Source organism: Aotus nancymaae, unplaced genomic scaffold (genome assembly GCF_030222135.1).
Source record: "Aotus nancymaae isolate 86718 unplaced genomic scaffold, 86718_ANA_hifiasm-v0.15.2.pri h1tg000033l, whole genome shotgun sequence".
NCBI lineage: Eukaryota > Metazoa > Chordata > Mammalia > Primates > Aotidae > Aotus > Aotus nancymaae.
The window spans coordinates 5,935,622-5,963,555 of record NW_026988447.1 but is presented as its reverse complement, the minus strand read 5'-3'; the positions used below and the strand labels follow the sequence as shown (position 1 = coordinate 5,963,555).

Genomic DNA, 27,934 nt, shown 5'->3' with positions numbered 1-27,934 from the left:
TATTGATTAAGTCACCTCCTAACAGTTCTAAAAGCTCATAAAAATAAAAATAAGAGAAATATTTTTCTAGTCACTGTGTTCATAAGTAAAACAATGAAATGACCTTATTATAAGTATTAAGATAAAGCAAAACAAAAACTCTAAAGATAGCCAATTATGTTATCATCACCTGTGTAATTATCGTTATGCTAATTATCACACATAGTTTTATTTATGTAAAAAAAAAAAAGACCATTTCCAGACATAGTACAAAATATGGTGCAATCGGGGTAATATCTCCTTAAAATTTCAAATGTAAGCATTTAGCAAGCTCAAAAATATAAATAAACAGGTATTAAATATCATAGAAAAATAAAATAAATATTCTCAAAAATCAGTCCTCTTTTACAATTGCAGAAGAAAGGGCATGCCTAAGTACAGATGCTTTACAAAAATAGACATAAAATTGTAATTGCTTCCATTCTTCTTACATTAAATGTGGTTGACAAACCATATTATCATTTTAGTTATATTTAAAATTTATGATGAGACTATTTGTTGTCATTGGAGATAGTACAAATTTTTCTATATGAAAGAAAATTTTCAACGTATAGTTACTAATTTATAAAGCTTTCTTAAATATTTGTTAAACAACTAGTAAATACAAGACACTGGGAATGTATTGGAGATCAACATAACTCTCCCTGTCTCCAATGAGTCTACACATTTTGAGTGATAAGAAAGTGAAACAGGGCTAGTGAATAAAGCTTGACTTTAGTATTCTGCTATACTATTATCTAATTTAGTAACTATTTCTTGTTCCATATATTTGAAATGGCAAAAAGCAACATATTTGAAAATAATATTTTGAGTGTACCTCTGAATCATGCCCACCGCTTGTAGCTTATTTGCTAGCTCTTTATCTATTCTGTCCTTAATAAATGTGTTTGTGTCTTTTTAGTAAACACAGCTCATACCGTACCCATTCAGGATAAATTTTTAGTCTTGATTATGATGGTATGAAGAAACATTCACACTGTTGATAATTACTTATAAATATTTTCATTTAAATATTAATGCCTGGTACATAAACATAGTGTAGTTATAAAATCCAATCTGAATATTAAAGTATAAAAAAGCTTCAAACTGTCAACTGAGTCCCATATTTCTGTGTCTGCATCAAAAAATCATAAACATCTTAAGTATCACTATGTAATCTCAGATTTGTCTGATAAAATAACTCCATTTACTATAAACAAAAATATATTTTTCTATTAATAGACCACCATTAAGGATATATAGGTGGGTAAATATACTGGTATTATTTGAAAATCATGAATTATGTTGAAAAATATCTTTCTGTTATAAATTGCACATGAGCCCAGAGGAAAAGCCATAATAGGCTCATTGAATAAAAGCAATAAGCCAAACAAGGTTTGGCATTTCAGCTCTCCTCCTAACCTTGAGTCTTCTAGTCCCTTTGGGCTAGATTTCTGAATGCTAATGAGGAAGAATGAGACAAGCTCTCTTTACTCCTGAACAATTTTAACTTTGATACTATCAAATGTACTCAAGTTGTCTGTGATAAAATCTAGCTACTTTTGGAAGTAATTAAAATTTTAAAAAATGGTCCAGTTAAAAATGCAGAAGATCCATGAGGGGTGATAAAATTACATCTATTTTGGCATCTGCATTGTATCTCCTTTAGGGCTAGAGATCTAGCTACATAAGCAGATGCATGAGAATGCCTGCAATTTTTCACCACTGATTTATTGGTTAGGAAGTGGTGTCTCTAATTCAAAATTTCCCCTAGTACAGATTGATATTCAGAAGTCTCCCACTGTTCATTAGTCTCTGATTAATATTTACGAGGCTCTCAACTTTCATGCCTGCTTAGTATAATAAAATCCTGCACAGTATTAGGTCTAACATAGTTTGTCTAGTATTTGTCAGAATGTGTACAGAAAGTTGCAGACTGAGAAATAAGAGAGTTAAATTTGCCTCTTAAAATCACTGCTTTTTCTGGGAAATTAGTGCCCCTAGAAAAGTATGGGCTCTCTGCATAACATTGTGTGGATTGTCAAATTTGGTGAAAAGAGTTATAGTAACTTTTTATTTCCAAATCGTTTTCTGTTTCTGAATGTCTAATCAATGTAGTTTATTATAAAGTTCATAAAAGCCTCAACTTTAATTATTCCTTTTATGATTTAAGCTAAGATTCCGAAACTATTTGGACGAAGTAAGGGCTTTAATTCCAAGCTAACTTATTTTCATGATCTGGATTTTCAAAATAATAGACCTTACATAAATGTGACCTTATGTAAAGTCCTTGACTTCCAGGAGTTCCAATTTCCTCATCAGCAGGAAAAGGATAAAAGTACTACCTTCCTGAGGATGACAGTAAATGCATGTATATAACCAGGCATGCAGTAGATTCTCAATAAATAGAAATTGCCAGTCCTTTACAACTTGAATAGCCTTATTTTCCAATTATTAGTCACATAAAACATTTTCTATGGGACAAGAGATTATTATAACCCAAGGATGAGAAAAACAAAACAAACCTATTATCAATTTTTCTGTGGAGCTAATATTTGCATAGTGTTAAAAATAAATAGTGTTACCCAAGTGTGGCTATAATTTTCCATTCATGTATATTAGAGAGATCAGATTGACAATAAGAATACATGTTTTTATTCTTGCTCTCACTTGTACCAACAGTGTCGATGTCCAGTCCACATATTGGTTTATCACCAAATATCTCACATTGTTAAAAATGAAGACAGTCTAGCTCAGTCCACCTCCACCTCCATTAGAGGCACTGCTTCAGTACTTACTGAGAACATAGAGGAGTAGGCTGTGGTGGACTAGGTGAACCTGAGCTCTGCACAGATGATGAGATTTGAAATAGATCCTTGGCTTACTCAAGAATATTTGCTAAAAGTCACAAAAAATGCTCTGGCTTACTTTAGGTCCTGGATATCTATGGATATGGAGAGCTGTCGTCAGCGTTTATGTTATGGCAATTCAGGATACTTGTAAGGGAAGTTATTTGGCAGAGGAAGGAAGAGAACAGTTTTGAAATGCATGGTTGAAGCACCACAAAGCCTGATAGAGTCAGTGCTTGAAGGTCTCCACATCCCACAAAGCCAGCCACCAGTTCTTGCAGTTGAGTAATGAATAGTTTCCCATGTCCTTTGCTCAGTCCCTGATCACACAGTCTCATAAAACAGGATTCCAGTCACTGTCGCCTGAGCACTTGCCATATTACAGTGTTCCTATTCTCTTCTCAAATTAATCACCTGAGAGGCTACTGAAGAAATCTCATGATTGCAAGCAATTCCTGTGTAAATTTGTCATGGTCATCACCAAGAGCAATGTCCTCATATGGTCCCAGATACGTTAAAGCTGGTAAGTAAAGAACTCTGTAAGATTTGCACAATGACAATTTTTGTGTCTCCTGGGTCTTAACACAGCATGAACTGTCTCCAGAGTCCCTGGAGCTTATCATTTCAACTGTTCTCCTTACTGCTGACTTTCAGTGATTAACCACTGTGGCTCAACCTCCATACAAATAGCTGGGAAAGGACCAAATGCTTCCTCTCCATTCCTACATGGTCGTCTTCCTCAAACCCCATCATCTACACCACCTCAGATTTCAAAACAAGTCTTTGCGTGCACATTAATGGTTGCAAATGAAAATTAATGAGTGGTGACTATTGTATTTGAGGAATGGGTTAGCCAGACACCCTATCCTGTTATAAATACCAACTGTGCTGAAATTCACATCTTAAAAAAGCATTTTGAGGCCGGGCGCGGTGGCTCAAGCCTGTAATCCCAGCACTTTGGGAGGCCGAGGCGGGTGGATCACGAGGTCAAGAGATCGAGACCATCCTGGTCGACACGGTGAAACCCCGTCTCTACTAATACAAAAAATTAGCTGGGCATGGTGGCGCGTGCCTGTAATCCCAGCTACTCAGGAGGCTGAGGCAGGAGAATTGCCTGAACCCAGGAGGCGGAGGTTGCGGTGAGCCGAGATCGCGCCATTGCACTCCAGCCTGGGTAACGAGCGAAACTCCGTCTCAAAAAAAAAAAAAAAAAAAAAAAAAGCATTTTGAAAATTGTTCTGATGTCCCAATTATTCAAGTCATATTCTTTGAAAAAAAATTTCCAGAATCACAGAATTTGACCAGTCATAGGAATTTGTATGATGGGAATTTTACTTGTGAAGGCTTAAACCCAAAACACACGAAGTGGTTAATGTTTTATAAATAAGTATGGATAGGATTATTAATATCTAGCTTTTCTTTTCTTATGGGATTATAAATGTCATGCTTTTCTAACTGAAAGGTAAAAAATACTGAACATTTAAGATACTATAATCATAATTTTTCCCATATGCATAATTAATATGTAAACCCACACATACAATATGCTGTTTCAATGACCTCTTCCATTATGCTATAGCTGACACAGTATTTTCATGGACATAAACCATAAATCTGACATGATTTATGGTTTATGTCCAAACAAAATTCATTTGTTTATGAATAAATAAATATAAAGGCATCTATATTTAGTTGTTTTCTATTATCCCACACCAACCCTTGTAAGAAAAGATTGAATGCTCTTCCTCTTCTTACTCAAGTACCAGAGGATTTAGTTTTTATCTGAACATCATCACATAAATAGTTCAGTAAAACAAATTTGTTTATAAAGAGTGGTCATATTCAGGTTTGGGAGAAGGGAAGCAGAGAGAAGCAGAATTGCCACATTTAGCAAAGATTTATTACGAGAGCAAAGATAGTTTCTCAGCGGTCTTAAGGCTTAGATATTTTTGAGAAATTATAGCATTTTGAAGTTTTCTGTTTCCAAAGCACAGAATGTACTTCTATAAGTACATTATAGAAATTCTACATTACACATTTTTGCTACATTTCTTTCTTAAATTTTCCTTTTAGATTTTTTCCTTAAAAAAGTAGCATGTGCTTCTGAATATGGAAATCCTCATTTCTTTCAGTATTCTATTTATTCTGATATGTAGGGAGTCTAATTGTTCTAGGTAAAATCAAAACTTAAATGCATAATTTAATTACAGAACATTCAGAATGTCTAATTGCTTAACAAAATTGGTATTGCAGTATAAAGGTCTATCACTTCTAGTGAGTAATTGGTATACATATGGCAAAATCAGAGTTTTAAATTTTAGATTTTATTTATTTATTTTTTGAAAAAGGGTTTTACTCAGTTGCCCAGGCTGGAGTGCAGTGGCCTGATCTTAAGTTAACTTTAGCCTCTGACTCTTGGGATCAAGGGAATCCCTGCCTCAGATTTCTGAATAGCTGGGACTAGAGGCATATACCAGCATGCCTTGATAATCTTCTTATTTTTTGTAGAGATGGAACTTGCTGTGTTGCCAAGGCTAGCCTTGAACTCTTGGATTCAAGGGATCCTTCCACCTTGGCCTCCCAGTGTGCTGAGATTATAGAAATAAATCACTGTGCCCTGCTAAAATCTATGTACATCACATATATCATAGATTGTATTTCAAATATTAAAGCCCTCTACCTCTTTTTGAGGAGATTAAGAGCTTAGGACACAAAACTGACTACCATGTTTTAAGGTGGTATTTTATACAATTGGTTGTTCCTGCTACTTTGGGATTGAAAAAACAACCTGAAAATCCGAAAAGAGTAGCCTCCCTAAAGTCACTCATTTTTCTGATTAAGGTGTGTTTTATGTAGAAGTTGATAGATTCAGAGGTGGAATAGCAGAAACAGAGTAAGCAATTAGAAGAGTGAGAAAATGTTTATAAAATACAGAGGCAGAAACAGAAAAGTAAGATGAAACAAAGGCAAAAGCAAGGCCGGGCCCTGTGGCTCACGCCTGCAATCTCAGCGCACTGGGAGGCTGAGATGGGTGGATCCCTTGAGGCCAGGTATTCAACACCAGCCTGGTCAACATGGCGAAACCCCCTCTCTACTAAAAATACAAAAGTTAGCCAGGTGTGGTGGTGTGCACCTGTAGTCCTGGCTACTTAGGACGCTGATATGGAAGGATCACTTGAACCCGGGAGGTGGAGGCTGCAGTGAGCCAAGATCAAGCCACTGCACTCCAGCCTGGGGAACAGAGTGAGATTCTTGTCTCGAAAAAGAAAAGCAAAAGCAGTTTTAAGGTCTATTAGTCAGTCAAAAAATATTACCAACGTGTTCATTTTATACATGCAAGACAGAAATAGTAAGTGGAGAAAAGATTTTATGAAGAAACAGGTTTTTCATGAGTTGGATTCTAGATACCATATGACCAAATTCAATAATTGTTCATAATCTACTATGTGTATACACTGTGTAAAATACTATGAAGGAAGTGAGAGAAAATAAATGGTCTCTATCCTTAAGGTAGACTACAGTCAAGCAGCAGAGTGCTTCTACTCCTATGCCCTGACTTTCAAAGAGTGTTTCTGGAACCTCTTCAAAGATGGGAGAAGGGATGGATGTAGCTACATCCCGACTTCAACTAATAAGTTACATTTTTGCTATGTTAGGCTTTCATTTGAAGAGAGAGTTTATATTGGTCTAGATCCCAGAAGAAAAGAGCAAATTCTAATTGGAATAAATCAAGACAGGCACAATAAGGTGACTATTTGCAGAGAAGTGTCAACTGACCATAAGGGATAGTGCAGTAATATGAGGAAAGTAACAGTGAACCTGTTACCACTGCTAGTCCTGGAAGAAAGGAGCTATTTGCAAATGTGTGCTTTGTGAGGAGCTGTGAACTCTGGTCTGAGGAAACCACTGCTCTCTGCAAATAAGCAGACAAGGAGCTGATGGCAGGGGCTAGGACTCTGGTCCCATTCCTTGTAATCTCCACTCAGACCTCTCATTTTCCAAGCCAACCAGTAACCAAATGAGTGAGGGTTTTGGGATGGAGGGCAAGGTGGAGAGGAGTGGAAAGTGTACCTGGGGATGAAATGCAAAACAGAGTTCCTTAGCTAAAGAGTCTGCAAAACTCAAGGCTAGTGAATGTATAGAGCTACATGGAATGAGGATTGTGACATGTATAGTTTCTAACTGGGATAATTACACAACGGATAAAGAAAAACTGTATCAACTTTGCAAGTTGAAGAACATAAAGTTTTTTAACTTTTTACCTGAAATGAATATTTAGGTAATATTTTCTTACTTCTGGTAAAGTTTTAGAAAACGCTTCTTAACATTTAATTATAGGTAAAATACAAATAATTTTAATCACCATGTAGTAAAGGTTACACCCATGATCAATAATAGTTGCTGTATTATTTTCCTATTACCCTTAACATTTTTTTCAGAGACACTAAAAGTACATGAGTAATTATTGCTTACCAGACTATATAATATACATAAAATAGGTTGTAATATACGTTTAGAAATTTATCTGGATCTGCTATTTTTAAAAAAGTTTACCTTTTGGTTTGCATGTTTTGGGGTATGTGTAAATTAGGGAAAATAAGGTCAAAGTTGTGTTTTGCTTTTAAAGTCTCCAAATTACCTCTAAATAAACATTTGGAAGCATTTTAGCCTTTGACTCCTATGTTTTACTTGAGCTGTTCAATTAACGGTTGGATTTATTTAGCTATTATTGATTTAAGAAGAAATAGCCTTTTTGTAGATACCAAATTTTGAATCAAAGACAAGAGATAAATCCTGAAGAGATTTAAGTAGCCAACAGATTCTAGAAGTGAGTATTCTGAAAACCTCAAAGTGAACAAATTCTCCAGCTCAAAGGCTGCTATCAAAATTATATTTTAGAATTAAAAATATAATACTAACCATTATAACAATAAAAGATGAAGATTCTTAGCAGATTAGAAAATGCAAAGAGGGGGCAAAGATGATATAATAGAATATACGTAACGCTTGAAAATCAACTATAAACCTACTGTTAAAATGGAATAATTCAAAATGTCAAGGGGCACAAAATAATATTCAGACATTAATATTTTTATACATACAAAAACTAATTGAGAGAGAATGGGAAAAATGACTGACTAATATTAGCAACTAAAAAGGTAAAATATCTATAAACACCCAGAAGCAGAAATATATTTTTCTTTATATTACAATTAAACATGACTAAAATAAGTAGAAATCCATCGTATTCTTTTAAAATATGTTAAAACTCAATCTATAAATTTAACATATTCTTTCAAAATATTAACATTTTGCAATTAGATTGGATGATTCTAAAATCTAAAAACGCTAATGCTGTTTAAGTTGGTAAACTTACTGTAAAGTTTATGAAAACCCTACCAAAACAGAGCCAATAAGTTTTGAGAAGAAAAATTGTGGGAGATTTATTCTCCTGTATATTCAGGATATGGAAAGTAATGGACTATTCAATAAAATCCAGACCAATACAAAGCTACCTAAAGAGAGAAACAAACAGTTGAACTACTGCCTTAAATGCTAGATTGTTATAATAATGGTCTCCAACTAATCCCACCTGCCAGTATCAATGCCTTTGGGTAGCTCTCTCCCACACTGACCCTAGACGTGCTGTGTGATTTGTTTATGCCCATGGGACATAAGCAAACAGGAGGGAAGCAGAGACTTGATCACTTAGGGATTTACTCTTAGAGTACTGCAGTCACTTTTTGAAGAATGTTGTATAGCATCATTGATGATTGAAAAAACACAAAGAGAAGCCCACCCATCCTAGGTATCCTAGCTGAGCTCAGCCACCAACCAATCCAAAAGTGACCAAAGTTACATGAACGCACACATGATGGATTAAGTAAAATACAGTAGGTCAAACTATAGATTTCTATAGATGATTATAAAACAGTAGACTAAACATGTACGAAGCAACAAGAATATTTCTTCAAAATGTAGAATTGAAAGAAAATAAGTAAGACACAAGTGAGGTGACTCATGCCTGTAATCCTAGCACTTTGGGAGGTCGAGGTGGGCAGATCACCTGAGGTCAAGTTCGAGACAAGCCTGGCCAACATAGTGAAACTCCATCTCTATAAAAATATAAAGAAACAACATGGTGAAACCCCGTCTCTACTAACACAAAAAATTAGCTGGGCATGGTGGCGCATGCCTGTAATCCCAGCTACTCAGGAGGCTGAGGCAGGAGAATTGCCTGAACCCAGGAGGCAGAGGTTGCGGTGAGCCGAGATCGTGCCATTGCACTCCAGCCTGGGTAACAAGAGCGAAACTCCGTCTCAAAAAAAAATAAATAAAAATAAAAATAAATAAAGAAAAAAAAATATAGAAAAAAAAAAAAACGGCTGGGCATAGTGGTGTGTGCCTGTAACCCCAGCTACTCAGGAGGCTGAAGCAGGAGAATGGCTTGAACCTGGGAGGCAGAGGTTGCAGTGAGCTGAGATCGTGCCACTGTACTCCAGGGGGGTGATAGGGCAAGAATCTGTCTCAAAAAAAAGGAAAAAAAAAAAAAAAAGAAAGAAAAGAAGAAAAGAAGTAAGACACAATACAGAATATAGGCCATATTATTATTTATATAAATGAAAAATGAAAAAAAAACACACACAAGCCAAAAAGCTACACCCTTACACCCATTTTATAAGACAAATACAAAACAAAGGATACTTTAAACATGAGAGGTGTTGACTACATGGTTTGGAGAATGAAATTAAAGTGTGGAATAGAAATAAAGACGATTGGCCGGGGTGGTGGCTTACCCCTATAACACCAGTGCTCTGAGAGGCTGAGATGGGCGGATCACCTGAGTCTGGGAGTTGGAGACCAGACTGACCAACATGGAGAAACCTGATCTCTACTAAAAAAAGTACAAAATTAGTCAGCATGGTGGCACATGCCTGTAATCACAGATACTCAGGAGGCGGAGGCAGGAGAATCACTTGAACCAGGGAGGTGGAGGTTGAAGTGAGCCAAGATTATGCCATTGCACTTCAGCCAGGACAAGAAGTGCGAAACTCTTTTCCGAAAAGAAAAGAAAAAAGAAAGGAAGAAGAAAGGAAGAGAGAGAAGAGTGGAAGGAAGGAAAGAAGGAAGAAAGGAAAGAAGGTGGGAGGGAAGGAAGGAAGGAAGGTTGATAAACTAATAAAAGAAGGATCTTGTACATAAACAAAATTTTGGTATTCTGTAAACTAGGGAGTCTAATGAATTAACTCAACTCTCTTTACTCTCTTCCACCCAAAATCAAAAGAGCAAGTGTGTATTTTGAGGATGAGAGTAGCACTTTACAAGTGTAGAAACTGTGTAGGTGAAAGGCGGGGGACAGAAGGGGGATTTTTAAAGATATATAACTTCTGTATGCATGCTTTTCACCATGTGAATGTCTTACCCATTCAACAAATTTTGTTCTAGGGCAGAAGGACAAAAAAAAAACTATTAGATGTTATTTTCTGAAATATAATATAAATTTCCTGATTTTATATAATACTTGTATATGTATGTATACATGCCCATAAAAAATTATATATATGCACATACATACTACACTCCACAGTTATCAATTTAAACAATGTTTTAACACAACATATCATATGTGTAAAATTAATAATATAATAAAGGTAGCATTATATCAGTAGGAAGATTTAGGCGATATGATAGAGTGGCTTGAGCTAACCACTGTATAATCTAGTGTATTGAGGTAATTTAATATTAAAACACATTTATATATCATTTTTAACATAAGATGTTATCTATATAGATAAAAATTGAAGTTAAGAATAAAATCATGTATAATAATATTTGAAGATTGGTGTCAGTACTATTATGATGCTATTAGAAACAAAAGTCATACATAATTGAAGAGACTTTTTAAAGCAAGATAAATGTCATATAAATTAAAAGCATAAAGCTTGATAAAGGTAACTACTACAAATAAACACATGAGAGAAAATATGACAGAAAACATCAATATTCTGACTATAAAATGAATTATTAATAGTCAAAAGAAGAAAATAACTGAAAAGAAAATGTAACAAAAAATGACTAGCACTCATATAGGGGAGGAATTAATGATCTATAAACATCAGAAGATTCACAACCTTACAAATAATTAGTTGAATGTAAATTAAACCCCTAAAATGATATATTCATTTTCACCAATTAATCAGCAACAATAAAGTGTGTTAAGATCCAAGACTGGTAAAGATGTGAACAAATATAATCTCTCATATACTATTGGTAGAAACAATTGTTTTAGGTTTTCTGGATAATAATTTGGCATTATTTCATAAAAGTTAAGTTGTGACTGTGCTTTGAAAAAGCAAAAATGTCTGTCAGTATTTCCCCTTAATAAATGCTTATAAATGACCACAAAGTAGCACGCACAAGGATATTTATTGCAGCACTGGTTGCAACAAGAATATGTAGAAATATTCAATGTGAAACAATAGAGAAATGCTTAAACTATGAACTTTCCACCAAATGAAATTCCACACTACAGTTGCAAAAATGATAGTGTATTAGTATTGACACAGAGATGTCTCCAAAATTATTTATTTTTAATTGAATACATTCCAGATACAAAAATACTACATATTTTTTTAATACTACATATTTTAATGCTCTTTTATGTAATTTCTTCAGTAAATAATCAGAGATTACTCAACAACCTGCCCCATTCTCCTAAAGTGCTAGGAGCCCTTATAAAAATAAACTTTTACTTATTACCATATATACTTCTGCATGTGTTGGCTAGCACTTCTATGCATCAAAATATATAAAAAACATATTCAACCTCTGAACGCACCCAACCTTGTCTGATCTTGGAAGCTAAGCAGGGTCGGACCTGGTTAGTACTTGAATGGGAGAAAATATTCAACTTTTCAACTTCATTATTTTTTAACTAAATGGAATTGTATCAGTTAGATATCATTTTAATTTCACAAATTAGAAGAACATAATTTTAAAGAGTGCTCAATGGAACTGGCACTTTCTTCTCTTCCTAATGGCATTGTAACTTGTACATACAAAATAATTAGTAATTAGCATGAAAGGTCTTCCCCATATGTCTGCCCCTTGTGATACTGACTCACTGCCTGGTCAAGTATTCTCAGGAAATAATAATAAATATGTATAAAGCTTTATGCACAAATACATTCTTATTATTATGTGTGGTAGGAAACATTTTAAGCTATTCAAAAGCCCAGATATAAATGAATATTTATGGAAATGACAAATGATATAGCCACTTGGTGCAATAGAATACACATATTGCAAGGATGTTTCTTAAACATTAATTTAAGACTCAATAAATTACATAAAAAATAACACAATAGTGTATGAATGGTATTAAAAATAAAATAAGCAAAGGCTATGCATGGACCAAAGAGATACATGCTTAGAGGTTAACTGTGGTTATGGAAAACTGCATTAAAATTGTTTTGTTATGTTTTACAGTTGACCTTTGAACAACTTAGGGGATAGTGGCACTGATGCCATGCATGGTCAAAAACCTGCTCAATAACTTTTCACTCCCCAAAAATGTAATTACTAATAACCTACTGTTGATCTGAAGCCTTATTAATATAAAGATTCAATTAACACATATTTTGTATGTTACATAAATTATATACTTTATTCTTACAATAAAGTAAGCTAGAGGAAAGAAAATGTTATTTAGAAAATCATAAGGAAGATAAAATAAATTTACAGTACTGTACTATATTTTTCATTGCCGTCAGACTGCATCATCTGTTTACAACATGAATATTCTGTCTAAAATGGCAGGTAACCACAGCTATAGACCTGAATCTACAGTACAGCATCAAGCAAATGAATTTTTTCTTTTAATGTCGTGACTTTATACTGATCCTTGGGAGCACTTCCACATCACTTAGTGGGACTTTGTGTGTGACTCATAGTGTTATTCAAAATTTATGGCATTGCATGGAACATGGTAAAAAATACTTGAGCACCATGAGTGAATGATCATTGTTTACTGTGATACAAAATTTACTGGAGAAGATGAAATGCTCACGTGGAGTGGAGAAGATTGCGTTTTAAGAGGATACTCGCAACACTGAAGCTCACTGCAAGAGCAGTAGGAGGTGGCTGTTAAGTAGTACAGTATGTACTATAGTTAATTTTATACAGTCATTATTTGATATTGAATCTTGGTTTGTTTACATTTCTTTGGACTGTGAATGGCAAGTGATTCTGTGCATAAGTCTGGATAAATTTTAACTTATTATAGTAGATTTGTGTATATTCAATAATAGTAAATAATAAAATAGACTACTATCTAAATATGTGCTTCATAATATACATAACTTTTATTTCACTTCTTCTTACTTGGTTGGTCTGAGAATTTTTTTCAAATTGTCCAAATCTCCAAAACAAATTTCAATATATTTATTGCAAAAACATCAGTGTATAAGTGAACCAATGTTCAAACCTATATTATTCAAGGGTCAACTGCATTTTAACTTGTCTGGTTTATGTTTGCAGTCTTTGCTCGGTGGACATAAATTACCTTTGTACTAACAAAAAATATATACATAGATACATAATTAGATGAATAGATATAAAATACGAAAAATTAGCTGGGCATGGTGGCGCGTGCCTGTAATCCCAGCTACTCAGGAGGCTGAGGCAGGAGAATTGCGTGAACCCAGGAGGCGGAGGTTGCGGTGACCCGAGATCGCGCCATTGCACTCCAGTCTGGGTAACAAGAGCGAAACTCCGTCTCAAAAAAGAAACAAAACAAAACAAACAAACAAACAAAAAATATATATATATATATGAGCTCTAGATAAAATTTCAGATAGTTCTCATAATTGCTTATCATTTTAAACTTGAATGAGCATGGATTTCTAAGAATCCACATGGATATACAGACAGTACTCGATGCTTTGGTAAAAAGATTCATCCATATAAAGATCCATTTTCAAGGAACTATAGGTTCAAGATATATGTGGTGAATCATTTACAAAATACTAGGATATGTTTAGATATAAAACTTAATAGAAATATTTATAAATAAAAAGATTCTTTATAGTATAATTGAATCAATGAGGGGAATAATAAAACTATAAGTAAATAGTATAAGAAAAGGCATAGTAACTAAATATTAGATAGAGAAACAATGATAGCATTATAATCTATTATATAATATCAGCAAATAATTTTTGTAGTATAATGACACTAAAAGTTTTCCAGGATAAAATGCTTGCAGGTATTATTTTAGTAAATAGAAGTGTATGTGAGGAAACAATTCTATAGTAAAATTGGAATAAGTTATTTCTCCTCTTAAGACATCATTCTATTGTTAATCAGAGATAATGTTTTATAGTTCCCTAAACTATTCTCTCCTTGAAAATCTATTTTGAATTTCAACCCAGTATTAACCAATTATTTTTCACAACTTCTGTACTCAAAATGACACCTTTGATAATTGTCTTGACTCTCATTTTCAACAATATTTGATTATTTCCATTTTTAATTTTATCATGTGCAATTTAGTGACTGAACTTTAGAATTTAACATTGAATGTGGTTTTCCTGCAATTTTCTTAAAATGCATAGTTATTTTAGAGACTGAACTAAGCACACAAAATACAGAGGTGAGGACAAACAAGACTGAAGTAGTTGAATGTTATAACTATTTCATCCATTCTTCTTGAAAACTTAATCTTATTAAATTTAGTATCATTTCTCTGATGACTACTTTTTTAATTGACACGGTGATGTTATGGAGAAACATGTTGAGAACTTTTATGAGGAAGAAAGTAGAAGTAGAAAGCCAAAGTATGTTGATAATACTTACGTTCTAAGTCTGCCTCAATACTGTCATTGCATTGGTTTAGTTTTTGTTTGTATAATGGTGATTATGCTAAATTAAAGAATATTCAGAGAATAAATTAGGTTTAAGAATCTCAGTGTTTTAAATTATAAAATTTCTACAAATGGAAAAGTACATATATAGATTGTTTATAATACCAAACTGAAAATTGGTTGCAATTCACTTGGATGGAAATTATATTGCTGTTACATGCTTAAAATATGTAATTAATGCTAATTAATTTATCACTTAATAATGACAGATATTTCTTATTTTGCTAATTGATTTTAAATTTCTTATAATTATTAGATTTGATCTTTTCATTTAACCAAAGGATTTGTAAAGTGCTTGTCATATCTCTATATGACCATCATAGACACAGGGAGGGGAGCACTATACACGGGGGTCTGTTGTGGGGGAGTGGGGGGGACAGCGGGGGGGGAGTTGGGGAGGGATAGCATGGGGAGAAATGCCAGATATGGGTGAGGGGGAGGGAGGCAGCAAATCACACTGCCATGAATGCACCTATGCAACAACTTTGCATGTTTTTCATATGTACCCCAAAACCTAAAATGCAATAAAAAAAAAAAAAAAAGAAAGGCACAAAGGAACTCTTACTAGAAGGATCTAGCTGCAGGGTTCTAGCAAAATTTTGATGGAAGCCTGGTGGAAAAGAAAATGAAACACAAGCACATACATTTCAGAAAATGCATCACTTGCAACAAAAAGTCATCATTTAAAAAATTATGTGCAAAACATATTTTTAGAATTATTTCAAATAAAAATGAATGTTAATTATCGCTAAAAATCTGAAATATTCATAATGTAAATTATTAATCACTTTGGATTAATTCTTCCCTTGAAGGATCTACAGAGCTGAACTCTTCTGTATAATACTCAAAATATTAGGAGCTGAGCAATGCATTTTTGAAAAAATGCCACATCGTGTTTTCTTTTCAGAATATATTTGTAGCATCTACAGATTATGTAACTTCTTTTTATTTGAGTGATGGGATTCAGTAAGGTTTGTTCCTGTAAGGAAATTACTCAGATTCTCTTTGCTTATATCTCAATCTAGTGTTCTTCCTTGTGTTGGCTATACATACACTATACAATCCCCGTGCAATATTAGGTTGTTGGGCTGGGTCTGATCTGCTCTCACTTTTATAGCAGTTGCACCATCTTTTATAGAGCTTTGAAAATGTAGATTCGAATCTCACTTAGGCCATCTACCATGCAATCATAGGCAAGTGATTTAGCTCTTCTTTGAACCCAATTTGTTTTTCTGAAAACATCAGAATAGTAATTAGTACTTCCCAGAACTATTAATAATAATTAACAACAGTCAAAATATTGACTCAAAGCTTTAAATACTTAAACACCATAAAAATCACTACCATTTTTCTTAATTCTTCCTAGAGGATTTCCTGATTTACAAACTTCTTAGGAGATAGAATTTCTTGCAGCCTTCACAAGACTAACACAGATTTTTTTTAAATGAAAAACAAGAGAAACTTTTAAAAAATTAAAAAGTCTGAAAAAGCTTTTAAAAATTTAAAGAACTACTGATTAATCCAGTAGATATGACCTACTTTATCACCATGGAAATGTATCCAATGTAGGCTAGTTTTCTGCATTTCCTTCCTATAGTGTTCACCAGAAATTTTTCTGCTTTTATTCTATTGCTAATCTCTGTTTGAAAATAGAATTTATTCCATCTTTTGTTCTCTTATAAGAAAAATAACACAGGATTTATAATAGGAAACTGCACATATGTCTTCTTCAGCAAGAGGGATATGTATAACCTATACTGGAGCCATAGCGTTTTCAGTGGTCTAGTTATTGGAAAAATCATATGCCAAGAATATGGTTAAAGCAAAAGACATCACTACTCATTCCATTTTAAATAAAGAAATATACGGATTTCACTAAACGTCATCAGCAAAAACAATTCGGAAGTGAATTCCAAGGGTCTGTCCCTGCACACAAATGGAATAAAGAGTGCCAGAGTCAACTTTGGAGCCTGGGAAAACCGTCAAAGATTTACAGCAACAAAGCCTACACCAGTCAAGAAAATGGCTAATTAAGCACATTAAGTGAACTCTGTGGCATTTCAACTTAACCCAGCCTTGCCTCATCCCTCTTCCTAAGTGGTAGCAGTCTTGAAAACAGAAGCCCACATTCCCAGTGTGGTTACCTGATTGCAGAGTTAGCAGAGTGGAGCTTGTTGCCAAGTGACTGTGTATGTGCATTTTTACTAGTCTTAAAGTTCCCTGAAGTACTAATGCAAGGTACTTGCCTTTGTTTTACTCACCAAAATAAAACTCTCTTAATGAGGAGAAACAGCTAAGCAGAGGGTGTTACTGAAAAATATCAAGAGGCAAATGAAAAAGCTATTGAAGCCTGTGTCAACTGATTACAATTGGGCCAATCAGTAGACATATTGGAAGCCCTGACAGAAAATTCTCAGGAGAGGATTATTTTGAAAAATGAAAACTTTGAAAATTCTTAATGTATAGTGAAGATCCCAGATAAATAAGGCAGGACACAATGTTCAATGAGACCTAGAAGATCCTAAGCTTTTAGCTACCAATATCCTGTAGACTCATGTAAAAATGAAGTAAAGGCTAAGGAAGAATTTTAAGTCTATCACTAACCTGGAAAGAGTGCCTCAACATAGGGCCAATCCTGTGTTGGCCAGCAGATCAGATAATTTTTTTGTTTTATTTATTTATGTATGTATTTATTTGTTGGCTTTCAGGCATTTAGAAAATCTTTGTTAAACCACAAGCTGGCCAAAAGCTAAAGTAACTAAAATTTAAGTGACAGTATACACAATAAATAACATAATTACAAAAGTATTTGAGATAAGTGACTTAAACCCTAAACAACAATGATAATTCACAGAAAATAACAATAAACTTGGAGGAGAGGAAAATTATTTCTAGTGTTTCTACATTATAGATTAAATATGTTGAGTTTAAAACAAAATGTTGTGCAATATATAAAGAAATAAGAAATTATGGACCACATCCAGGAAAAAAAAAAGAAATGAACACAAACTTTCTGAGGAAGAACAAACATTGGAATAATTACACAAAAACTTTAGTTCAGCCAATTAAAACTTTGCTCATAGCTGGGTGTAGTGGCTCACACTTGTAATCCCAGCATTTTGGGAGGCCAAGGTCAGTGGATCTCTAACTTTTACCATATACAAAAATTAATTCAAAATAGATCAAAGATTTAAATGTAAGTTCTCAAATTATAAAAATCCTGGAAGACAATCTAGGGAATACTCTTCTCAGCACTGGCCTTGGCAAAGAATTTTTACCTAAGTCCCCAAAAGCAATTGCAATAAAAACAAAAGCAAACAAGTGGGACCTTTTTAAACTAAACAGCTTCTGCACAGCAAAATAAACTATCAACAGAATAAATAGACAACCTACAGAATGGGAGAAGATCTTTTCAACCTATGCATCTGACAAAGGCCTAATATTCAGAATCTATAGGAAACTTAAATTGACAGGCAAAAAAAAAAAAAAAAAAAAAAACGTAAAAAGTGGGCAAAGGACATAAAATAGACACTTCTCAAAAAAAAAAAAAAAAAAAAAGACATGTAAGTGGCCAAGAAGTATATGTAAAAAATATTCAACATCACTAATCATCACAGAAATGCAAATCAAAACCACAATGAGATACCATCTAACACCAGTCAAAACGGCTATTACTAAAAAAATCAAGATTGTGGAGAAAAAGGCAAGCTTATACAATTATTGTGGGAATGTAAATTAGTCCAGCCACTGTGGAAAGCAATATGGCAATTTCTCAAAAGACTTAAAACAGAGCTACCATTTAATCCAGCAACCCCATTACTAGGCATACACTCAAAAGAAAATCAATCAAAAAACCAGCTCCTGGATTCATTGATTTTTTGAAGGGTTTTTTTGTGTTTCTGTATCCTTCAGTTCTGCTCTGATCTTAGTTATTTCTTGTCTTCTGCTAGCCTTTAAATTTGTTTGATCTTTCTCCTCTAGTTCTTTTAATTGTGACTTTAGGGTGTCAATTTTAGATCTTTCCTCGCTCTCATGTGGGAATTTAGTGCTGTAAATTTCCCTCTAAACACTGCTTTAAATGTGTCCCAGAGATTCTGGTACATTGTGTCTTCATTCTCATTGGTTTTGAAGAACATCTTTATTTCTGCCTTCCTTTCTTTATTTATCCAGTAGTCATTCAGGAGCAGGTTGTTCAGTTTCCATGTAGTTGTGTGGTTTTGAGTGAGTTTCTTAATCCTGAGTTCTAATTTGGTTACACTATGGTCTGAGAGACTATTTTCTAGCCAGACTAATAAAAGAAAAAAGAAGAATCAAATAGATGCAATGAGAAATGATAAAGTGGATATCACCACCAATTCCACAGAAATACAAACTGCCATCAGAGATTACTACAAGCACTTCTATGCACATAAATCAGTAAATCTAGAAGAAATTGATATATTTCAGGACACTTACACCCTCCCAAGACTAAACCAGGAAGAAATTGAATCCCTGAATAGATCAATAATGAAGTCTTAAGTTGAGGCAGCAATTAATAGTCTATCAACCAAAAAAAGTCCAGGACCAGATGAGTTAACAGCTGAATTCTATGAGAGGTACAAAGAGACTTATTTTATGAGACCAACATCATCCTAAAACCAAAACCTGCCAGAGACACAACTAAAATAGAAAATTTCAGGTCAATATCCACGATGAACACTGATGTGAAAATCTTCAATAAAATACTGGCAAAAGGAATTCAACAACACGTGAAAAAGCTTATCCATCACAATCAAGTCAGCTTCATCCCAAGGATGCAAGTCTGGTTTAACATACAAATCTATAAACATAATCCATCACATGAACAGAACCAAAGAAAAAAACCACGTGATTATCTCAATAGATGCAGAAAAGTCCTTCAACAAAATTTAACAGCCCTTTATGCTAAAAACTCTCAATAAACTAAGTATTGATGGAACATATATCAAAATAATAAAAGCTATTTATGACAAACCCACAGCCAATATCATACTGAATGGGGAAAAACTGGAAGCATTCCCTTTGAAAACTGGCACAAGACAAGGGTGCCCTCTCTCACCACTCCTGTTCAACACAGGATTAGAAGTTCTGGCCAGAGCAATCAGGCAAGAAAAAGAAATAAAGGATATTCAACTAGGAAAAGAGGAAGTCACATTGTCCTTGTTTGCAGATGACATGACTGTATATTTACAAGACAAGGGTGACCTCTCTCACCACTCCTATTCAACATAGGATTAGAAGTTCTGGACAGAGCAATCAGGCAAGAAAAAGAAATAAATGGTAATCAAGGAAAAGAGGAAGTCAAATTGTCCCTGTTTGCAGATGACATGATTGTATATTTACAAGACCCCATCGTCTCAGCTCAAAATCTTCTTCAGCTGATAAGCAACTTCAGCAAAGTCTCGGGATACAAAATCGATGTGCAAAATTCACAAGCATACCTAAAAACCAATAAGAGACAAACAGAGAGCAAAATCATGAGTGAACTCCCATTCACAATTGCAAAAAAATAAAATAAAATAAAATAAAATATCTAGGAATAAAACTAACAGAGGATGTGAAGGACCTCTTCAAGGAGTACTACAAACCACTGCTCAACGAAATAAGAGAGGACACAAACGGATAAAAAAAATTCCGTGATCACGATTAGGAAGAACCGATATCATGAAAATGGTCATACTGCCCAAAGTAATTTACAGATTCAATGCTATCCCCATCAAGCTACCATTGACCTTGTTCACAGAACTGGAAAAATCCACATTAAAGTTCATATACAACCAAAAAAGAGTCTGCATAGGCAAGAAAATACTAAGTGAAATAAAAAAACAAAGTTGGAGGCATTATGCTACCTGACTTCAAACTATACTACAAGTCTACAGTAATCAAAACAGCATAGTACTGGTACCAAAACAGAGCTATAGACCAATGGAACAGAACAGAGAACCTTGGAGGCAACACCACACATCTACAACTGTCTGATCTTTGACAAACCTGACAAAAAAAAAAGCAATGGGGAAAGGATTCCCTGTTTAATAAATGGTGTTGGGAAGACTGGCTAGCAGTGTGCAGAAAACAGAAACTGGACCCCTTCCTGACACCTTACACTAAAATTAACTCCAGATGGATTAAAGACTTAAACATAAGACCTAACACCATAAAAACCCTAGGAGAAAGTCTAGGCAAAACCATTCAGGACATAGGCGTAGGCAAGGACTTCATGACTAAAACACCAAAAGCAACGGCAAAAGCCAAAATAGACAAATGGGATCTAATTAAACTTAAGAGCTTCTGCACAGCAAAAGAAACAATCATTTGGGTGAACCAGCAACCAAAAGAATTGCAAATCTACCCATCTGACAAAGGGCTAATATCTAGAATCTATAAAAAAACTTAAACAAATTTACAAGAAAAGAAAAATGAACTCATTCAAAAGTGAGCAAATGATATGAACAGACAATTCTCAAAAGAAGATATTTATGCATCCAATAAACATGAAAAAATGCTCATTATCACAGGTCATTAGAGAAATGCAAATCAAAACCACATTAAGATACTATCTAATGCCAGTTAGAATGGTGATTATTAAAAAATCGGGAGACAGATGCTGGAGAGGATGTGGAGAAATAGGAATGCTTTTACACTGTTGGTGTGAGTGTAAATTAGTTCAACCATTGTGGAAGACAGTGTGCTGATTCCTCAAGGATCTAGAAATAGAAATACCATTTGACCCAGCAATCCCATTAATGAGTATATACCCAAAGGATTATAAATCATTCTATTATAAAGACACATGCACACATATGTTCACTGTGGCACTGTTTACAATAGCAAAGACTTGGAATCAACCCAAATGCCCATCAATGATAGAGACTGGATAAAGAAAATGTGGCACATATACACCACAGAATATTATACAGCAATAAAAAAGGATGAGTTCATGTCCTTTGAAGGGACATGAATGAAGCTGGAAACCATCATTCTCAGCAAACTGACACGAGAACAGAAAAACAGACACCACACGTTCTCGCTCATAAGTGGTGTTGAACAATGAGAACACATGGAAACAAGGAGGGGAGCATCACACCCCAGGCCTGCTGGGGAGTAGGGGAGCTAGGGGAGAGATAGCAGGGGGTAAGGGCATTGGAAAGGGATAACATTAGGAGAAATACCTAATGTAGGTGACCGAGGTGATGGATGCAGCAAGCCACCATGGCATTTGTATACCTATGTAATAATCCTGCAGGATCTGCACATGTATCCCAGAACTTAAAGTATTAAAAAAAGAAAATAAATCAATCATTATACCAAAAAGACATGCACTTATATGTTTATCACTGTGCGTTTTACAGTAACAAAGACAAGAAAACTACCCAGGTGTTCATCAATTAGAGACCGGATAAAGAAAATGTAGTACATGGATACTATTGATACCATGCAGACATAAAATACAACGAAATCATGTTCTTTGCAGCAGCATAGGTGTAGCTGGAGGCCATAATCCAAAGCAAATTAATGTAGAAACAGATAACCAAATACTGCATGTTCTCACCTATAAGTGGTAACTAAGCATTTCACATGGACATAAATACAGGAGCAATAGGCACTGAAGAACACTAGAGGGTGGAGGGCAAAGAAAATGGGGTAGAAAAACTATCTATTGGGTATCATGCTAACTACAGTGAAAGGATCCCATTCTCCAAACATCTGTATCACCCAATATTCCCATATAAAATACCTGCTGCAGATATACCCCTTGTATCTGAAATAAAATGTTGAAATAAAAATAAATAAAATGCTTAATTTTGTGTTAGGTAAATTTCACTTCAATATAAAAATATTAAAATAAATAATTTAATTGTAAATATTAATTGATGATTAAGCTGAAACTAATTCATAGCGATAACAAGTAGAAATCAATGTTCAATTCTAACTCAAAATAACACTAACGATATAGAATCCTGTCTCTGTCTTGTGGCATATTTGAATAGTAGTTTTATCATATGTTCAATCTACCCTTAATTTTAATTAATAGATTAAATAATCATCCACAAAAGCCCATAATAGTCATTTAGGACCAGAAATAAAATGAGACAAAGTATTATACATACAATTTAGATCATTTACCTGAAATAAGTTAAAAACATTAAAATGTGTGCCTTTAGAGAACTTCTGAGTCTACCAGCATTAGAGGGTCATGACTCTAGAATCATTGGTGGAATTTTAGCACATAGTTCAAAGAGGCCATTTATTTATCATCAGAACATCAGTCAGGTGTCATAAATCATTTTATCCTTAACAATTTAAATAGGAAAATCAGTGTAGGTCCAAACTAGATGAATGTCTAATATTTATCATTTAAACCCATTAAAAAGGTTAAAAAATTACAGGTAGAGAAGCAACAAAAGCAAGAAAAGATTCAGAAAAACACAAAAGATAAGAATAACACCAACAAACCAGCAATCCCAAAAGCAAATTAACTGGCGGTTCATTTCCTTCTGCATTTGGAAAAAAAAAATTAAGACTTATTATTTTCTTTTTTTAAAATAATAATATGAATTCTAATGTCAAAAGAGAATATTCTGATTCAGGTTTATAATGATTCTTTGGTGAATATACATGTTCTGGAGTTAGATCTGGCTTTGAGTACTAGTCTCCTATGTCTTAGTTTGTGACACGTTGAATAAGCGACTTTATCTGAACTTTAGTGTTTTTCTTTGTTTATTTCTTAATAATGTTTCTTTGATTACTTTCTAATAACACATAACCAGTGAAAATTAGGAAAAAATATGGTTGAAATCTGATATATTGGAAGTGCCTAGTAAATTATAGATATTATCATTAAATAGTATGGGGTGTGGAGCAGCTCTGGAGTGCAGTTCTCAGTGAGAACAGAGCAGAGGCTGAGTGTTCACTGCATTTCCAAACAAGTTTTCACTACCCACAGATCAGGAGATTCCAGGGCAGAAAAGTGCCACAAGTTTACAGAATGGCAGTTTCAGCCGGTGCCGGGTCTGTGCACAGAAGCTCACACAAGGCTGGGTGGCTCTTTTGACTGGTGCCTGGAACACCTGGGAGACAGAGCTGCCCATTCAACTGAAAGGGAGGGGGCTGAGACAGGGAGCCAGGCGATCTGGCTCAGCAGGTACCACCCCCACAAAATAAGCAATCTGAAACGCTCTGGATTGATAGTTTCACAGCAAGCACAGCTGGACCCAGGATGGTCCAGCTCAGTGAGGGGAAGGGCATCCACTACTACTGAGGCAGTTCACACAGCAGCTGGGCAAAGCCTGTGGCAGCTCAGTAACACCTCTGCAGACTACTCCTTCTAGGGCAGGGCATCTATGAAAAAAGGCAGCAGCATGACAAGAACTCACAAATAAAGCTGACCTTCCTAGGACAGAGCACCTGGGAAAAGAGGTGGTTATGAGTTCAGCTGCAGTAGACTTAAAGGTACCTGCCCAGCATCTCTGCATTGAACAGTGGAGCTCCCAGCACAGCACTTGAGCTCCTATAAGGGACAGACTGTCTCCTCAATCAACTCCCTGACCCCCATTTAACCCAAAGAGACACCTCATAAAGGAGAGCTCAAGCCAACATCTGATGGGTATCCTTCTGGGACGAGGATAGCAGAGGAAGAAACTGGCGGCAACCCTTGCTGTTCTGTAGCCACTGCAGGTGATCCACAGGCAAGCAGGATCTGGAATGGATGTCCAGTGGCCTTGCAGCAGAGAAGCCTGACTGTTAGAAGGAAAACTAAGAAGCAGAAAGGAATAGTATCAACATCAACAAAAAGGACGTCCACACAGAGACCCCATCCAAAAGTCACCAACTACAAAGGCCACAGGTAGATAAAGCCACTAAGATGGGAAGAAACCAGTGCAAAAACGATGAAAACACCAAAAACCAGAATGCTTCTAGTCCTCCAAAGGATCACAACTCCTCACCAGCTAGGGTTCAAGGACGGATGGAGAATGAATCTGATGAGTTGACAGAAACAGGCTTCAGAAGGCGGGTAATAACAAACTTCTCAGAGCTAAAAGAACATATTCTAACCCAATGCAAAGAAACTAAGAACCCAGAAAAAAGGTTAGATGAGATGCTAACTAGAATAAACAGCTTAGAGAAGAATATAAACCAACTGATGGAGCTGAAAAACACAGCACGAGAACTTCACGAAACATACACAAGTTTCAATAGCCGAATCGACCAAGCAGAAGAAAGGATATCAGAGATTGAAGATTAACTCAATGAAATTAAACGAGAAGGCAGAAATAGAGAAATAAGAGTGAAAAGAAATGAACAAAGTCTCCAAAAAATATGGGATTATGTGAAAAGACCTAATCTACCTTTGATAGATGTACCTGAATGTGACGGAAAGAATGAATTCAAGCTGGAAAACACTCTTCAGGATATTATCCAGGAGAACTTCCTCAAACTAGCAAGGCAGGCCAACACTCAAGTCCAGGAAATAGAACACCACAAAGATATTCCCCAAGAAGAGCAACCCCAAGGCACATAATAATCAGATTCACCAGGGTTGAAATGAAGGAAAAAATACTAAGGGCAGCCAGAGAGAAAGGTTGGATTACCCACAACGGGATGCCCATCAGACTCACAGTGGATCTCTCAGCAGAAATCCTACAAGCCGGAAGAGAGTGGGGGCTGCTATTCAACATCCTTAAAGAAAAGAACTTTCAAATAGAATTTCACATCCAACTAAACTAAACTTCATAAGTGAAGGAGAAAGAAAATCCTTATGGAAAAGCAATAGCTGAGAGATTTCATCACACCAGGCCTACCTTACAAGAGCTCCTGAAAGAAGCACTAAATAAGTAAAGGAACAACCAGTACCAGCCACTCCAAAGCCTACCAAATGGTGAAGACCATAGACACAATGAAGAAAATGTGTCAACTAATGGGCAGAACATCCAGCTAGCATCATAATGGCAGGATCAAATTCACACATAGCAATATTAACCTTAAATGTAAATGGACTAAATGCCCCAATCAAAAGACACAGACTGGCAAATTGGATAAAAAGCCAAAACCCATTGCTGTGCTGTATTCAGGAAACCCATCTCTTATGCAAGGACACACACAGGCTCAAAATAAAGGGATGGAGGAAGATCTACCAAGCAAATGGAGAGGAAAAAAAGCAGGTGTTTCAATCCTAGTCTCTGATAAAATAGACTTTAAACCAACAAAGATCAAAAAAGAAAAAGAAGGGCATTACACAATGGTAAAAGGATCAACAAATTAAGAAGAACTAACAATCCTAAATATATACCCACAAAATACAGGAGCACCTAGGTACATAAAGCAAGTTCTTAACAACCTACAAAGAGACTTAGACTCCCACACAATAATAGTGGGAGACTTTAACACTCCACTGTCAATATTAGGCAGATCAACGAGACAGAAAATTAACAAGGATATCCAGGACTTGAACTCAGATCTGGACCAAGTGGATCTAATAGATATCTACAGAAATCTCCACCCCAAATCCACAGAATATACATTCTTCTCAGAACCACATGGCACCTACTCTAAAATTGACCACATAATTGGAAGTAAATCACTCCTCAGCAAATGCAAAAGAACAGAAATCATTAGAAACAGTCTCTCAGACCACAGGGCAATCAAATTAGAACTCAAAATTAAGAAACTAACTCAGAACTGAACAACTTCATGGAAACTGAACAACTGGCTCCTGAATGTTGACTGGACAAACAAGGAAATAAAGGCAGAAATAAACATATTCTTTGAAACCAATGAGAATGAAGACACAACATACTGGAATCTCTGGAACACATTTAAAGCAGCATCTAGAGAGAAATTTATAGCAATAGATGCCCACCAGAGAAGCAAGGAAAGATCTAAAATCAACACTCTATTGTCAAAATTGAAAGAATTAGAAGAGCAAGATTTAAAAAAACTCAAAAGCTAGCAGAATACAAGAAATAACTAAGATCAGAGCAGAATTGAAGGAGATAGACACACAAAATATCCTTCAAAAAATCAATAAATCCAGGAGCTGGTTTTTTGAAAGATCAACAAAATAGACCGCTAGTCAGATTAATAAAAAAGAAAAGGGAGAAGAATCAAATAGATGCAATAAAAAACGATAAAGGGGATATCACCGCTGACTCCACAGAAATACAAACTACAATCAGAGATTACAACAAACAACTTTATGCACATAAACCAATAAACATGGAAGAAATGGTTAAATTCCTGGACACTTGCACACTCCCAAGCCTAAACCAGGAAGAAGTTGAAACCTTGAATAGACCAATAATAAGGGCTGAAGTTGAGGCAGCAATTAATAGCCTACCAACCAAAAAAAGTCCAAGTCCAGACAGGTTCCCAGCTGAATACCACCAGACGTACAAAGAGGAGCTGGTACCATTCCTTCTGAAACTATTCCAAACAATACAAAAAGAGGGAATCCTTCCCAAATTATTTTTATGAGACCAACGTCATCATGATACCTAAACCAGGCAGAGACTCAACAAAAAAAGAAAATGTCAGGCCAATATCCATGATGAACACAGATGCAAAAATCTTAATAAAATACCGGCAAACCGATTGCAACAGCACATCAGAAAGCTTATCCATCACAATCAAGTAGGCTTCATTCCAGAAATGCAAGGCTGGTTCAACACATGCAAGTCTATAAACGTAATCCACCACATAAACAGAATCAAAGACAAAAACCACATGATTATCTCAATTGATGCAGAGAAGGCCTTTGACAAAATTCAACAGATCTCGAAATAATAAAGGCTATTTACAACAAACATACAGCCAATATCATACTGAATGGGCAAAAACTGGAGGCATTCCCTTTGAAATCTGGCACTAGACAAGGATGCCCTTGCTCACCACTCCTATTCAATATAGTATTGGAAGTTTTAGTGCGAGCAATCAGGGAAGAGAAAGAAATAAAGAGTATTCAGTTAAGAAAAGAAGAAGTCAAATTGTCTCTATTCGCAGATGACATGATTGTATATTTAGAAGACCCTATCATCTCACCCCAAAATTTCCTTAAACTGATAAGCAACTTCAGCAAAGTCTCAGGATACAAAATCAACATGTAGATATCACAAGCATTTCTACATACCA

At 35.1% G+C, this 27,934-nt stretch overlaps 1 protein-coding gene across 5 annotated transcripts in view; it reads right to left on the bottom strand.

Moving 5' to 3' along the window:
* The window catches only part of FSTL5 (follistatin like 5), an 832,703-nt gene that overhangs the window by 3,403 nt on the left and 801,366 nt on the right, over positions 1 to 27,934 (bottom strand). The gene's annotated exons all lie outside the window — the stretch shown is intronic.